This window comes from Macrotis lagotis, chromosome 1 (genome assembly GCF_037893015.1).
Source record: "Macrotis lagotis isolate mMagLag1 chromosome 1, bilby.v1.9.chrom.fasta, whole genome shotgun sequence".
NCBI classification, from domain to species: domain Eukaryota; kingdom Metazoa; phylum Chordata; class Mammalia; order Peramelemorphia; family Peramelidae; genus Macrotis; species Macrotis lagotis.
The window spans coordinates 364,439,558-364,455,505 of record NC_133658.1 but is presented as its reverse complement, the minus strand read 5'-3'; positions in this window follow the sequence as shown (position 1 = coordinate 364,455,505).

Below are 15,948 nucleotides of genomic sequence, written 5' to 3'. Positions count from 1 at the left end.
TATAATGTTCTTTATCTTTTGTTTGGTCATAAACGTCTTCACTCTCCAAAAATCTAAGAGATCTTGCTGTTTCAATTGGTCTATGGCATCATCATTTATATATATATGTGTATATATATATATACACATATATATAAATCCTGTATCTTAATTTGATTTAGTTATATTGCCATACTATTTTTCATGTTCCAAATTTTGGTTAAATAGTGAGTTCTCCTTCCAAAACCTAATGTCTTTAGGTTTATCAAACAGTAGATTACTATAGTCATTTACTACTGTTTCTTTTATACCTAATCTGACCCACTGATCCACTACACATAAATTGGAGAAGGTCTGGACAAATTTGCTGCATGAATGTTATGAAATGCTTTGTTCTGTAACAAACCATGAGTAGCTAGATTTTGGAAAGACTTACATGAACTGATGCTGAGTGAAATGAGAAGAACCAAGAGAATATTGTACACATTAACAACAATATTATGAGGTGATCAGCTATGATGGATGCACTTCCTTCTAGAAATTTAATAATGAAGGACACTTCTGAGAGATGCCTTACAAAAAATTCAATTTATATCAAAGGAAAAAACTATCAAATATGAATGTAAAGCCAAAAATATGTTCACTTCTATGATTTCCTTTAAGCTTTTTTTATTTTTCTTTCTCTTGGTTTTTTCCCCTTAGTTCTAATTTCTCTTTTTACAACATGGTTAATATTATACATGTACAACTTTTATCAGATTGTTTGCCAGCATGGCGAGAAGGGAGGACAGGAAGTGTAGTAGAAAAATTGTGGAACTCATTAACTTGTAAATGGATGTCTTCTGGCCAAGATGGCGGAGAGAAGACAGGCACAATTCTAAAGTCTCCTGATCTCTTCCCCATCTATCACATGAAACAAACTTCTTAAAAGAAATCTGAATGAGGAAACCCAGAAAGAAAAGCCAGGAGAGGAAAATCTACCTCAGGATTTGTCTCCTGCAGCAACCTTGGCTGAGTAGCGGCAGGTGAGTCTGAGCTCCGAGGGAAGATCAGTCAGATCAACAGCTGAATCGGAACCGGGAGTCTGAGGGCCTGAGAGCTGAACCTGCTGGATCAGCGGTGGGGCTGGATGAAGGAGGCTTGGGTCCGCGGGGAAGCAAAGGTGCTGGTGTTGGTGCTGTCCCCCTAGAGCTTGGGGAAGGGGCTGCGGGGAGAGGTCTGGTGCAGGAGAGCTGCGAAGACCACCCCTGGGCTCCTCGGGTCTGAGAAACTCTGAACCCAAGATTCCATTGCACTGAGGCCTCCTCCCAAACAAATGCAAATTACTTCTGCCTCAGGCCCAGGTGTGTGAGCAAAAGAACCAGCCCAGCTGAGGAATTACCTCAGACCAGGGTAAAGCCCACCATCCATTGAAGGCAAAAGAATTCAATAGCTCCAATTCCCTCTCTCAAGCAAAGGGAGAAGGCCTTGCAACCAAGGTCACAGACACCCCAGAGAGGGCAACCAGCACCTCCTACTAGCCAGCCAGAGAAACTGCACTCAGTAAAGCCTTTAGAGATCCCAAGCCCAGGTGAACCAGCCCCACTCAACTCCAGGTCTTAGCATAATAAAGAAGGGTCAGAGGAAAGGTGGATCCATAGAAAAATTCCTGGAAGGGAAAGACCCCAACCCAGAGAGACCTGGAACATCTGAGGAGAATACAATCTGGTCTCCAGCACTTAAAGACTTCCTTGAAGAAATAAGGAACGAGTTTAAAAATCAACTGGAAAATTTGGGGGAGACAATTAATACCTTGCAACAAAAAAACAAAACTTTAGAAAGTAGAATTGGACAATTACAAAATGAGAACAATTCTCTCAGATCCTCAAATGAGCAAATGTAAAAAGAAATTAATTCTCTCAAAACCTCAATTGGTCAAATGGAAAGCTCTTTCAAAAGTAGAATTGACCAATTGGAAAAGGTTAATGAAGAAAACTCCTCCACCCAAAATAATGGAGTCTACAGAAACTAATGACTCCACGAGACAGCAAGAGTCAGTTAAACAAAATCAAAAAATAGAAAAAATAGAAGCAAATGTGAAATACCTCATCAACAATACCACTGACCTCAAGAATAGATCGAGAAGGGGCAACCTGAAAATTATAGGACTTCCTGAAAACATTGAAGAGAAAAAAAGCCTGGACATAATATTACAGGATCTAGTGATGGAAAATTTCCCTGACATCATCGAATTGGAGGGCAAAGTAGTTATAAAAAGAGTACATCGATTCCCACCAGAAAAAGATCCTAAAATGAAAACACCAAGGAATGTTGTGGCCAAACTCCAGAACTATCACATAAAAGAGAAAATCCTGCAAGCAGCCAGAAAGAAACAATTGAAATATCAAGGAGCCACAGTAAGGATCACGCAGGACCTGGATGCATCAACTTTAAGGGATCGAAGGGCCTGGATTGAGATATTTCAAAGAGCACAGGAGCTTGAAATGCAGCCAAGAATCTACTTTCCTGCAAAGCTGAGCCTTCTCTTCCAGGGAAAAAGATGGACATTTAACGAAATGGAAGAATTCCAGAAATTTCTGATGAAAAGGCCAGAGCTAAACAGAAAATTTGGATATCAAACAGGAGGTTCAAGAGACACATGAAAAGGTAAAAAAAAGGGGGGGGGCGGTAAAAGGAAAAAAATGTAATCCAGCAAGTTGAAACTGGCTATATCCCAGCATGGGGGGTGGGGGGGTAGAGACTCTCATAAATCCTGAGAAATGTAACTCTAACAGAGAGAATATACCTAGCCAGAAATAATGGACATCCGTGACCTATCCACGAGACTGATATCTAATGGGATGCAACTGGCTTTAACTCCACTGGGGAGAAAGACTCTAATAACTCTCAGGAATATTGACTCTATTCAACAGAATATACTGAACTAGAAGGGACAGACACTCAGAATTTTTTATGACTTAGATAGAATGATCTAAAAAAAATACACTACCTCCCTAAAAAGGGGGACAGGAAAGAGACGGGAGGAGGGAGGGGATTGAATGGGACAAATCTCATTACACTAAGAGATACAAAAAAACCTATGGTAATAGAGGGGGGGAAGGGAGTAGAGAAGAAACACCTGAATCTTCTTCTCATCAGACTTGGCTTAAAGTCAACCTACACATACTCAGTTAACTTATAAAACATCTAACCTTTCAAGTATTAAAAGGGGAGGGGGGGGACGGAGGAAGGGAAGGGGAGTGGGGGAAAAAGGGGAAATAACAAAAGGAAGGGAAGGGAAAAGGGAAAAAGGGAAAGGGGAAAGAAAGGGGAGGGTGTGATATGGGAGGGCAAACACACTGAAGGGGGTGGTATTCAAAAACAAAATACTGGGGAATATGGATAAAAGGGGGGAAAGGGGGAAAAATACAAACAGAGAGAAGATAGCACAGAGGGCAATAAAGAATTAGTAATCATAACCTTGAATGTGAATGGGATGAACTCTCCCTTAAAACGTAAGCAAATAACAGAGTGTATTAAAAACCAGAATCCTACAATATGCTGCTTACAAGAAGCTCATTTGAAGCAAAGAGACACATATAGGGTAAAGGTAAAAGGTTGGAGCAAAATATATTTTGCTTCAGCTGAAGTAAAAAAAGCAGGGGTAGCAATCCTTATTTTAGACAAAGGAGCAGCAAAAATAGATAGCGTTAAAAGAGATAAGGAAGGAAACTTTATCCTTCTAAAAGGTACCATAGACAATAAAGTCATTTCAATATTGAATATATATGCACCCAGTGGGACTGCACCCAAATTCTTAAAGGAGAAGCTGAAAGAATTACAGGAAGACATAGACAGCAAAACTCTACTAGTAGGAGACCTCAACCTCCTGCTATCAGATTTAGATAAATCAAATCATAAAACAAACAAGAAAGAAATTAGGGAGGTAAATAGATTGTTAGAAAAATTAGATATGGCAGACTTATGGAGGAAACTGAATTGGGATAGGAAGTAGTATACTTTTTTCCTCTGCAGTACATGGAACTTATATAAATATTGACCATGTAATAGGACATAAAAACCTAATGATAAACTGCAGAAAGGCAGAAATAGTGAATACATCTTTCTCAGATCACAATGAAATAAAAGTCATATGCAATACTGGGCCAAGGAGATATAGACCCAGAGCAAATTAGAAACTGAATAACCTCATCTTAAAAAATGAGTGGGCCAAAAAAACAAATTATAGAAAGAATTAACCATTTTATCCTACATAATGATAATAATGAAACAACATACCAAAACCTATGGGATTCGTTCAAAGCAACTCTCAGGGGATATATTATAGCTCTAAATGCTTATATGAATAAATTAGAGAAAGAGGAAATCAATGAACTAAACATGCAACTAAAAAAATTAGAGAAAGAACAAATCAAAAATCCCCAATCAAATACCAAATTAGAAATTTTAAAAATTAAAGGAGAAATTAATAAAATTGAAAGCAAAAAACTATTGAATTAATAAATAAAACCAAAAGTTGGTATTATGAAAAAACCAATAAAATTGATAAACTCTTGTCAATTTGGTTAAAAAAAAGAAAGAAGGAAACCAAATTGCTAGTATTATAAAAGAAAAAGGTGAACTCACCACCAATGAGGAGGAAATTAAAGTAATAATTCAAAATTATTTTGCCCAACTTTATGCCAATAAATTTGATAATCTAAGTGAAATGGATGAATATTTACAAAAATATAAGTTGCCCAGGTTAAATGAAGAAGAGATTAAATACCTGAACAACCCTATCTTAGAAAAAGAAATTCAACAAGCCATTATTGAACTCCCTAAAAAAAAATCTCCAGGGCCTGATGGATTCACAAGTGAATTCTACTAAACATTTAAGGAACAATTGGTTCCAATCCTATATAAACTCTTTGGAAAAATAGGGAAAGATGGAACTCTGCCTAACTCTTTCTATGAAACCAATATGGTACTGTTACCTAAACCAGGAAGAGTTAAAACAGAGAAAGAAAATTATAGACCCATTTCCCTGATGAATATAGATGCAAAAATCCTAAATAAAATCTTAGCAAGAAGGACTAAAACAAGTCAACACTAGGATAATACATTATGATCAAGTAGGATTTATTCCAGAAATGCAGGGTTGGTTCAATATTAGGAAAACTGTTAGTATATGCAATTATATCAATAACAAACCTATCAGAAAACATATGATCATATCAATAGATGCTGAAAAGGCTTTTGACAAAATACAGCATCCATTCCTATTAAAAACACTAGAGAGTGTAGGAATAAATGGACAGCTCCTTAAAATAATTAGCAGTATCTATCTGAAACCATTAACAAGCGTTATACTCAATGGGGAGAGGCTAGAGGCATTCCCAGTAAGATCAGAGGTTAAACAAGGGTGCCCATTATCACCACTACTATTCAATATTGTATTAGAAATGTTAGCATCAGCAATTAGAGAAGAAAAAGAAATTAAAGGAATTAGAATTGGGAAGGAAGAGACAAAACTCTCACTATTCGCAGATGACATGATAATCTACCTAGAGAATCCCAAGAAATCATCTAAAAAACTACTGGAAATAATTAGCAATTTTAGCAAAGTTGCAGGTTATAAAATAAACCCCCATAAATCCTCAACTTTGCTATATATGTCTAGCAAGAAACAGCAGGAAGAGCTAGAAAGAGAAATTCCATTCAAAGTAACCTCAGACAGTGTAAAATACCTGGGAGTCTAGCCAAGACAGACTCAGAATCTTTTTGAAAACAATTATAAAACACTTCTCACACAAATTAAATCATATTTAAATAACTGGGCAAATATCAACTGCTCATGGATAGGTAGAGCTAATATAATAAAAATGACAATTCTACCAAAACTAACCTATCTGTTTAGTGCCCTACCAATCAAAATTCCACAAAATTACATTAATGAGTTAGAAAAATTGTAAGTAAATTCATATGGAGTAATAAAAAGCCAAGAATTGCCAGGAGCTTAATGAAAAAAAATGGAAACAAAGGTGGCTTAGCCCTACCTGATCTAAAATTATATTATAAAGCATCAGTCATCAAAACTGTTTGGTATTGGCTAAGAAATAGAGTGGTGGACCAGTGGAATAGAGTAGGTGTAAAAGCAGGAGAGGATTATAGTAATCTGCTGTTTGATAAACCCAAAGAGTCAGGCCACCGGGATAAAAACTCCCTCTTTGATAAAAACTGCTGGGATAATTGGAAGTTAGTATGGAAGAAACTTAGATTAGCCCAACACCTAACACCATTTACCAAGATAAGATCCAAATGGTTACAGGACATAGACATAAAAAACAATACTATAAGCAAATTAGAAGATCAAGGACTAGTCTATCTGTCATATCTATGGAAAGGGGAACAGTTTATGACTAAGGAAGAGTTGGAGAACATCACCAAAAACCAATTAGATGATTTTGATTATATTAAATTAAAAAGTTTTTGCACAGATAAAACCAATGTAACCAAGATCAAAAGAAATGTGGTCAATTGGGAAACAATCTTTACAAATAATGATTCTGACAAAGGACTCATTTCTAAAATATACAGAGAACTGAGTCATATTTTTAAAACAAAAAGCCATTCCCCAATTGACAAATGGTCAAAGGATATGCAAAGGCAATTTACAGATGAGGAGATCAAAGCAATCCATAGCCATATGAAAAAATGCTCTAAATCATTAATTATTAGAGAAATGCAAATTAAAGCTTCCATGAGGTACCACTTTGCACCTCTCAGATTGGCCAGTATGACCAGGAAGGATAATGATCATTGTTGGAAGGGATGTGGGAAATCTGGGACACTATTACACTGTTGGTGGAGCTGTGAACTCATCCAACCCTTCTGGAGAGCTATTTGGAACTTTGCCCAAAGGGCAACAAAAATGTGCATACCCTTTGACCCAGCAATACCACTACTGGGTCTATACCCTGAAGAGATGAGGAAAAAGGGTAAAAACATTACTTGTATAAAAATATTTATAGCAGCCCTGTTTGTGGTGGCAAAGAATTGGAAATCCAGTAAATGTCCTTCAATTGGGGAATGGTTTAGCAAACTGTGGTATATGTATGTCATGGAACACTATTGTTCTATTAGAAACCAGGAGGGACAGGATTTCAGGGAAACCTGGAGGGATTTGCATGAACTGATGCTGAGTGAGATGAGCAGAACCAGAAAAACACAGTACACCCTAACAACAACTTTGGAGTGATGTTCAACCTTGAAGGACTTGCTCATCCCATCAGCGCAACAATTGGGAACAATTTTAGGCTGTCTGCAAAGAAGAGTACCATCTGTACCCAGATAAGGAGCTGTGGAATTTGAACAAAGTACAAGGACTATTCCCTTTAATTTGGAAAAAAAACCAAGATGTCTTATTGTTTGATCTGGTCACCTCTGAGAATTCTGTTCTCTTTAAGGATATGATTTCTCTCTCATCACACCCAATTTGGATCGAGGTACAACATGGAAGCAAAGTAAATACTGATGGAGTGCTATCTGTGGGGTGGGGGTGGGGGAGGGAAGCAAGATTGTGGGAAAACTGTAAAACTCAAATAATATCTTTAATAAAAATTTTTAAAAAATAAAGACTATAATATTGAAAGGATAAAAAAAGAAAAAAAGGAAAAAAAGGAAAAAAGAAAAAAACCTTGTAAATGGATGAATGTTGTAAACTACCTTTGTATGTAATTGGAAAAATTAAATTACATTTAAAATATAATTGGTCAAATGAAAAAGGAGATACCAGAAACTGAAGAAAATAATTCCTTCAAAACTAGAATTTGGCCAGTGGAAGTTGCAGTCTTAATAAGAAATCAAGAATCAGTTAAGCAAAATCAAAAGAATGAAAAAGTAAAAGAAAATATAAAACACTTCATTGGAAAAACAAGTGACCTGGAAACTAATTCTAGGAGAGATGATTTAAGAATTATTGAATTAGGAGGGTGGGGCCAAGATGGAGAAGTTTTGTCTCTTAGGTGCTCTCTCTCAAAACTCATAAAATTATAACTCTAACTGAATTTTCAAGAGACAGAATCCACAGAGATATCCAGGGAGGCAATTCTCTAGCCCAAGGTAACCTGGAAAATAGCAGAAAGGCTCCATTCCACAGGATTATAGGGGTAGCCCACCAAAGTGAAAGAACTTCAGACTCCAGAGGTAGCCCCAGGGTGCTGGGAGCTGCAGCTCATGGCAGCAGGGGCAGTTTCCTGACCTATACCCCAGGGGAGCACCAGGCACAACTTGGTGGTTCAGCCGGGGGACCTCTGCCAGAGGGAGCCAGTGAAGTCCAGTCCTCAGGGCACTCAGCGAGCAGCACTGGTGGCAACTCAGATCCAGGAACCAGAAGCAGGTGGAGCCAGTAAGCAGGAGCCCCCAGGCATGAGTGCTGAGCCTAGGTAGGGGAGTGGAGAGAGACTGCCGAGATCTGTCCTCTGTGCCTAGAACAGGACTCTAGGGCTCTGACCACATTCAGATCCTGATCACAGTCTAGGCCCCCCATAGAACAGCAGGGTCCATCCCACCTCAGCCCTGTGGCAGAGGGGTGTGCTTGTGTTTGTTTACAGACCAGGAGTGAAGACAGATCCTCATACATGGAGATCCTTGTGTGTGTGTGTGTGTGTGTGTGTGTGTGTGTGTGTGTGTGGTCCCAATAATGCTCAAAAGCTCAGGAAGCACTCCCAAAACCAGGCACAGGCTGGAGAAATGAATAAACAGAGAAAAAAGAGGAACACCATTGAGAAATACCTTGTCTATGATCCCAAGAAGGATCAAAATACTCAATCTGAAGATGAGGAAGTACAAGCTCTTGCATGTAAAGACTCCAAGAAAAACAGAAATTGGGCTCAGGCTATGACAGAGCTCAAAAAAGACTTTGAAAATCAAGTGAGGGAGATAAAAGAAAAATTGGGGAAAGATATGAGAGAAATGCAGGAAAAACATGAAAAAAGTCAGCAGCTTAGTCAAAGAGATCCAAAACAATAGCATGTTAAAAACCAGCATAAGTCAAATGGATAAAACAGTTCAAAAAGTTATTGAGGAGAAGAATGCTTTAAAAAGCAGAATTGGCCAGATGGGAAAGGAGATAAGAAAGCTCTCTAAGGAAAACAAATCCTTCAGCTATAGAATGGAACTGAGGGAGGCTGCAGATTTTACAAGAAATCAAGACAAAATACTTCAAACCAAAAAGAATGAAAAATTAGACTAAAATGTGAAATATCTCATTGAAAAAACAACTGATATGCAAAACAGATTCAGGAAAGATAATTTAAAAATTATTGGAATGCCTGAAAGTAATGATCAGGGAAATAGCCTTGACATCATTTTCAAAGAATTATTACAGGAAAATTGCCCTGATATCCTAGAAGTAGAGGGCAAAATAGAAATTGAGAGGATCCACCAATCTCCTCAAGAATGACATCAAAAAAATAAAAAACCCAGGCATATTATAGCCAAGTTCCAGAACTCCCAAGTCAAAGAAAAAATATTACAAGCAACCAGAAGGACACAATTCAAATACTGTGGAGCTGCAATCAGGATCACACAGGACTTAGCAGCAACTACATTAAAAGCTCGTAGGGCTTGGAATATAATATTCCGGAAGGTAAAAGAGCTCAGAACCGAGAATCAACTACCCAGCAAAACTGAACATCCTCTTCCAGGGAAAAAGATGGACTTTCAATGAACCAGGAGAATTTCAAATGTTCCTGTTGGAATGGCCAGAGCTGAACAGAAGGCTTGATCTTCAAATACATGACTCAGGTGAAGCATAGAGAGTGGAGGAGAAGAAGAAAATATGAGGGACTTAATGATGATGTATTCCGGCATAGAAAAATGATACTGATAATACTCATATGAACCTTTTCATTTAATAGAGTAGGTAGAAGGAGCTTTTATAGATGAAACACAGGAGAAAGGTGAATTTGAAGATATATTATGTTGTAAGATATTCGAAGATATGAAGATATGAAGAATTTGAAGATATATTATGTTGTAAAAATGGAGTCAATAGGGGTGATTAGGGAAGGGAAGGGAAGGGAAGGGAAATGTAATGGGAGAAAGAAAAAAGAACAGGTGGAGTAGGCTAAGATATTTCATATAATAAGATTTTTTTTATTACAATGATATGGAAGGGAGTAAGGCAAGGGGGAATGAGGGAAACTTCACTCTCATCAGAGGTGACTAGGAAAGGAAACAGCATATATACTCAATGGGGTATAGATATCTAGAGTAAGAAGGAGAGAAGGGGGCCGGGGGAAGGGGAGGATGTGAGTGATGGAGGAGATGATGGACCGTGGCAGGAGAGTAGTCTGATATAACACATTTTCTTTTATACTTCTTGCAAGGGACTGGGATTGGATGGCCTGTCCAGGACCATAGGGTTGGGTGGATGCTGGGCCTAAGGGGTGCTATGTGGGCTTGGGTCCTCTTCGCCCCAGGGCCAGGGATCTGTCTGCTGCACCACTCAGCTACCCTACAGCACATTTAAGAAAAAGGGCAGAGTGAAAGGAGAGAGAAAATATAGTATATGATAGTGGGGAAATATGAATGGAGGGAGTTTTGAGCAGCAATGGCAATAGTGGAAAAATATGGAAGTAGCTTTTGTGATGGACTTATCATAAAGAATGTGATCTACCCATGACAGAGCTAGAGGTGTTGGAACACAGACTGAAGGAAATTTTCTTCTTCTTCTTCTTCTTCTTCTTATTATTATTATTATTATTATTATTATTATTGTTGTTGTTGTTGTTGTTGTTATTATTTTTATTATCATTATTTGGGGTGAGTTTTTGGGGCAAATGGGGTTGGGTGGCTTGCCTGGGGGCACACAGCTAGGTGATTGTTGGGTATCTGAGGCTGGATTTGAACCCGGGTGCTCCTGGCTCCAGGGCTGGTGCTCTGTCTGCTGTGCCACCTGGCCACCACTACTATGATTATTTTTATTATTATTTTGTTATATTTTGGGTCTATTTTTGTTTTTGCAGGGCAATGGGCCTAGGGTGGCTTGCCCAGGGTCACACAGTTGGGTGATTTTTGGGTGTTTGGGGCTAGATTTGGGTTTGGGTGCTCCTGGCTCCAGAGCCAGTGCTCCATCCACTGTGCCACCTCACTGCACATATTATTATTATTGTTATTATTATTATCATTAATTTTAATTTTAATTTTTTTCTCTTTCCTTTACTTTATCGCTCATGTGGGTCTATATTTTTTGGGGGGAGGGGTATTATGTTTACTCAAACAAAAATACCTTTGTAATGCATAAAAAAATCATTTGTACAAAATAATGGTAAATAAATAAATTTAAAAATAATTATTGGACTATATGAAATCCATGATCATAAAAGGAGTGTGGATAGTGTCATTTAAGAAATCATCAAGGAAAACTGTCCTGATATCCTAGAAACAAAAGGTAAAATGTCACTTGAAAGAATCCACCAGTCACCTCATGAAAGAGACCTCAAAATAAAAATCAATTATCAATGCCAAATTCCAGAATTATCAGATCAAGGTGAAAATACTGCAGGCATATAGAAAGAAAAAATTTAAATACTAAGAAGATACACTAAGAATTATGTGGGACTTGGCAGTATCAACATTAAAAAATTAAATGGATTAAAATATAATATCCCAGAGATCAAAGAATTTTGGCTTACAATCAAGAATCAATACCCAACAAAACTGTACATATTCTTTCAGGGGAAAATATGGATATTCAATGAAATAGTCGAGTTTGGAAAAAAACAGAGCTGATCAGAAAATTTGATCTTGAAATATGATTTTCATTTTATATAGATATAAAGATATAGATATAAGCACATGTGTGTCTGTGTGTGTGTGTGTGTGTGTGTGTGTGTGTGTGTGTGTGTGTAAGGAGGGAAAAAGAAAAACATGTTATTCAATAAGACTAAGCTGTTCATATCCCTACATAGGAAGATGGTACTTGAAACTCGTCTTTTGTTTAGGGTTTTTTTCCCAAGGCAAATGGGGTTAAGTGGCTTTCCCAAGGCCACACAGCTAGGAAATTATTTATTGTCTGAGGCCAAATTTGAACTCAGGTGCTCCTGACTCCAGGGCTGGTGCTCTATCCACTGTGCCACCTAGGTGTCCCTGGTACTTGAAACTCTTGAGAACTCTATTTCTTTTCAAAGGAATATACTAAGACAGAAGGTATAGACATTAGCTGACTCTGATGTGATGATATACAAAAAAATTAAGGCATGAAGAAAAGTATTGTGCTGGGAAAAGAGGAAAGAGTATGTTTCAATAGGGTTAAGTACATCACAGGAAGAGGGTCAAAGGACCTGTCACAGTAGAGAGAAAGAAAGGAGGGGATGGGAATTGCTTGAATTTTATTCTTATCGGATTTAGCTCAAAGAGGTAAAACACATACATCAGGACTGTCTAATCGTACATTTACAATTTTTTATTGAAGCAATAGACTATATTTTGAGTTGCCATTTTAATGAGAGTTCTGCAATAACTTGGTTTTATTTACTAACATATTTAGTAAACCCATAGGTGGTCACATAAAATCACACTGCAGGACACATTTTGGATAGCCCTGATATATATACATACATATATATGTATATGTTTGTGTGTGTATACATGTATGTATAAATTTGCATTTAGAAATTTCTTTAACCCTCAAGAGATTTAGGAGGGCCAAGGCAGAAAGAAAAGGAAGGAGAGATTAATAAAAGGGAGGGGAAACTAGATGGCAAAACTGGGGTGGGTAAGGGGAAAAGGGAAGCTAGCCAATAGAAGGAAGGGTAAATTGAAAGAAGCTGTAGTCAAAAACAAAACACTGGTGAGGAGGAATAAGGTGAAAAGAGAGGGGAAAAGTACAACCAGGGAAAAGATAGGATGGAGAGGAATACAGAAATAATGATAACTGTGAATGTGAATGTGATGTACTCTCCCATAAAATGGACACAGAAAGAATGTATTAAAAATTAGAATCCTATAAGAGACTGTTTACAAGAAACATATCTGAAAGAATGAGATATACACTGAATAAAAAACAAAAAGGTAGAGCAGAATATATTATGCTTCAGTTGAAGGGAAAAAAGAAGGGGTTGAAATCCTATCTCAGACAAAGCAAAAGCAAAAATAGTTCTCATTTAAAGGGATAAAGAAAGGAACTACATTTTCCTAAAAGGTACCATAGACAATTAAGTTATAAAAATACTGAACATTAGAAGCACCAAATAGTATAGCATTCAAATTCTTTTTTTTTAGGTTTTGTTTTCAAGGCAATGGGGTTAAGTGGCTTGCCCAAGGCCACACAGCTAGGTAATTATTAAGTGTCTGAGGCCACATTTGAATTCAGGTACTCCTGACTCCAGGGCCATTGTGCTACCTAGCCATACTGCATTCAGATTCTTACAGAAGAAGGTAAATGAGTTACAGGAAGACATAGACTGCAAAAGTATGCTGGTGGGGTACCACAAGCCCCCTTGGTCAGAATTAGGTAAATCTACCCACAAAATAAATAAGAAAGTGAATAGAGTTTTTTAAAAGTTAAATATGCTATATCTCTGGAGAAAATTGAATGGGATAGAAAGGAATAAAGCTTTTTTCTCAGTAAAACATGGCACCTATATAAGGATTAATCATATATTTGGCAATAAAAACTTCAATCAAATGCAGAGAGGAAGAATTATTGAATTCATTCTTTTCAGATCAAGATGCAATAAAAATTAAATGTAGTAAAAGACCATGGAAATAGAGACTAAAATTAATGAGAAAATAACATAATTTTAAAAAATAAGTGGATTGGGGGCAGAGCCAAGATGGCATCATGAAGGCAGCAATTCCCAGAAACTCATTCCATAAAAAAACTCCAAAAAACATCAAATTATGCCTCTAACCAAAATTAAGAGGTTCAGAACCCACAAAAAGACTGGGTGATAAAACTTCCCAGTCCAAGACAACTTAGAAGTTCCGTGGGAAGTCTGTTTCACTTGGATTGGGGTTGGAAAAAACTTCTGTGAGTCACAGCCACAGCCACAGTCACAGCTCAGTACACCTGGGCTGAGTGCCTAGATTTTTATGGATCCCTGAGTCTATGGCAGAGGGTACAGTTTCCAGACCTCCTGGCCCAGAGATCATTGGAAACAGCTTGAAGGGGTGATGAGAGAACTCTACTGGGTGGTGAGAGAACTCTGCAGTCCCAGTGTGAGTGCAGAGCAAGCACCAGCCTCAGAGAAGAACCTGCAGTGGGAATCAGGGAAGTCAGCCTGCACTTCCAGAGCACAGCCCATAGACAGTAAAGAGGTTGAGGGAGACTGTCTCCCTGAGACAGGACTCTGCTGTTTGCCCTCACCCAAATCCAGGCTGCATTTTGGGCTCCCACATCACCATAGCCAGGCAGGGACCCTCCTCATAGCTCCAGGGAAAAGGGGAGTGCCTGTGATCATCTACATAGCAATACACAAGCAAGAGAACACTTAAAGCCTCTGTAAGACCTTGGAGGAATTAAGATTTATTTATCTCAAATTTATCCCCAAAACTCCCCAAAGCCTTGGAAGTATGGCAAATCAGTCATGGGCTGAAGAAATGAACATACTAAAGAAAAAGAAGAATGTGACCATAGAAAATTATCTTGTTCCCATGGAATATTCAGAAGATGACAAAATCGAAACTTCTATACCCAAAATGTTCAAGAGAAATAGAAAATAGGTTCAGGCTATGGATGTTCAAAAAAGATTTTGAAAAGCACTTAAGGGAGGTAGAGGAAAAAATGGGAGGAGAAATGAGAGCAATGCAGATAAATCATGAAATCAAATCAGCAGCTTGGTGAAAAAAATACTGGAGAAAATAATATGTTAAAAACCAGTTTAGGCCAAATGGAAAAAGCAACACAAAAATTGAGGAGAAGAATGCCTTAAAAAGCAGAATTGGCCAGCTAGAAAATGAGATTTTAAAAAAGTTATCTGAAGAAAATAACTCCTTCAAATGCTGAATGGAACTAAAGGAAGCTGATGACTTTGTGAGAAATCAGGAAGAAATAAAACTATCCCCCCCAAGAAAAAATTAGAAAAAAATGTGAAATATCTCATTGGAAAAACAACTGACCTCAAAAGCAGATCCAGAAGATATAATTTTAAAATTATTGGGCTACCTGAAAGTTACAACCAGGAAAAGACCCTAGACTTTATTTTTCAAGAAATAAAAAATGTATTGAAAATTTATTGAAATTGAAGATTAAAATTTCCATGAAAATTTTCCAAAATATTACCCTGAGATCCTAGAAACAGAGGGTAAAATAGAAATTGAGGGAATTTACCAATCCCCTACTGAAAGAGATCCCAAAAGAAAAACTTCCAGGAATATTATAGCCAAATCCCAAAACTCCCAAGTCAAAGAGAAAATTCTAAAAGCTGCCAGAAACAAACAATTCGACTACTGTGGCTCTATATTGAGGATTATACAAGATTTGGCAGCATCTACATTAAGGGCTCATATGGCTTGGAATATGATATTCTGGAAGGCAAAAAGTTCTGGTTTACAACCAAGAATCAACCACCCAGCAAAACTGAGCATCCTCTTACAGGGGAAAAGATGAACTTTCAATGAAACAAGGGACTTTCAAACTTTCCTATTGAAACAATCAGAGCTGAACAGAAAGTTTGATCTTCAAGTACAGAACTCAGGTAAACCAAAGACAGGGCGGACAAGAAGGACCAACTCTGAGGGAATTAATGAGGTTGATCTGTTTGAATTCCTGAATTAGAAGAAGATACTGATCTCATATGAACTTTCTCATTTATAAGAGCAGTTAGAAGGAGCATATATAGACAAGGCACAGGAAAGATCTGAATATAGTGGTATAATACAGTAAAAAGATGGAGTCAATGGATGATACAGGAAAGCACTGGGAGGAAGAGAAAGGAGAGGAAGAAATGACTGAGAGAGAAAATAACATATACATTTAAT